Source organism: Pteropus vampyrus, unplaced genomic scaffold (genome assembly GCF_000151845.1).
Source record: "Pteropus vampyrus isolate Shadow unplaced genomic scaffold, Pvam_2.0 Scaffold71, whole genome shotgun sequence".
Lineage (NCBI taxonomy): Eukaryota > Metazoa > Chordata > Mammalia > Chiroptera > Pteropodidae > Pteropus > Pteropus vampyrus.
This window is the reverse complement of record NW_011888852.1, coordinates 2,604,473-2,605,889: the sequence shown is the minus strand read 5'-3', so window position 1 is coordinate 2,605,889 and position 1,417 is coordinate 2,604,473. Positions and strand designations below refer to the sequence as shown.

Sequence of the window (1,417 nt, the reverse complement as noted above, 5' to 3'; positions counted from 1 at the left end):
CTGGTTCGAGATGGTGACATAAGAAGACACTGAGCTCACCTCCTTCCATGGACACACCAATCTGCAGCTACCCATGGAACAAATTCTTCTGGGGGAAAAAAAAAACTTAAAAACTAGTGGAATGACTCCTGCACATTGGACAAGCAAGAAGGAAACCACACTGAAGCAGGTAGGAGAGACTGAGGCACAATCTCGCCATTAACCCCACTCCAGTTGACAAGCGCCATCTTTGGGGGTCACCCATAAGTAGGAGAAAACTCAAAACCCAGAGCTACCTGAGGAGTGAAAGAATCAAATCCCACACAAGGGACCCAAGACCTGCACTTGAGAGGTAACCTATGCAGATGACACCATCTTTCCAGCAGAAAGTAGTAATAATTTGAAATGATTTTTTTTTTTTTAATACCTACAGCACCTGGTCTTCCTAAGTGGTCTCCCATCCAAGTACTAACCAGGCCCGACCCTGCTTAGCTTCCGAGATCAGACAGAATTGGGTTTGTTCAGGGTGGTGGCATGGCCGTAGACTGAAATGATTTCTGATGAGAATGAAAGAAGAAAGTGCCAAAGCAAAACTGCATTTGAACATCAGGAAGTCAAGAATTATGACTACAGAAGAAATGCACGACTTTAACATAGACAATGAAGATATTAAAGTTGCTAAAGATTTTGGTAACCTTGATTCAGTCATTGGTTCAAATGAAATTGCAGCCAAGAAATCAAAAGAAGGCAGAGACTCGTAAGGGTAGCAATGGAAGAATAAAGAAAAATCATGTCATCAGAGGCTTAAGCAAACACTGTCCACACCTTTATATTCCCAATTGCTACATACAGATCTGAAAGGTGGACAGCACGGAAGGCTTAGGGAGAAAACATTGATTCATTTAAATATGATGTTAGAGGAGAGCTTTACAGATGACTAGAAAGATGAACGAATGGATCTTAGAATATTGCTGGAGGCGAAAATGACAAAACTGAAGCTGTCCTACTTCAGGCACATAATGAGAAGGCAGAGATCTTTGGCGGGGGGCGGGGGAAACAATATTGCTGGGGAAAATAGAAGGCAGCAGCAAAAGAGGAAGATCAAGTATGAGATGGACAGACTCCATAAAAGAAGCCGGAGGCGTGAGTTACAGGAGCTAAGCAGGGCTGCTGAGGAAGGTACATTAGAAATCAGTTATTCATAGGCTCACCAGAAATCGGACTTGACTCGACGGCACCTACCACACACACACACCTGAGAGAGAAGCCCCTACTATATCTGGCTTTGAAAATCAGTGAGTCTCGGGTCTGTGAGACCCATGATGCTGTAACAAATGGAGAAACTGCTCTTTTTTTTTTTTTGGTAATTTAAAACTTCTATATTCAGAATTTTAATTTTAATTATATAAAACTTTTCATTTACATTGCTCAAAGTTAC

At 41.8% G+C, this 1,417-nt stretch overlaps 1 pseudogene; it reads right to left on the bottom strand.

Annotated features, from left to right (window-relative positions):
- Nucleotides 1–403: 403 nt before the first annotated feature.
- Nucleotides 404–525, bottom strand: LOC111741012 (annotated as a pseudogene).
- Between the last annotated feature and the right edge of the window lie 892 nt (nt 526–1,417).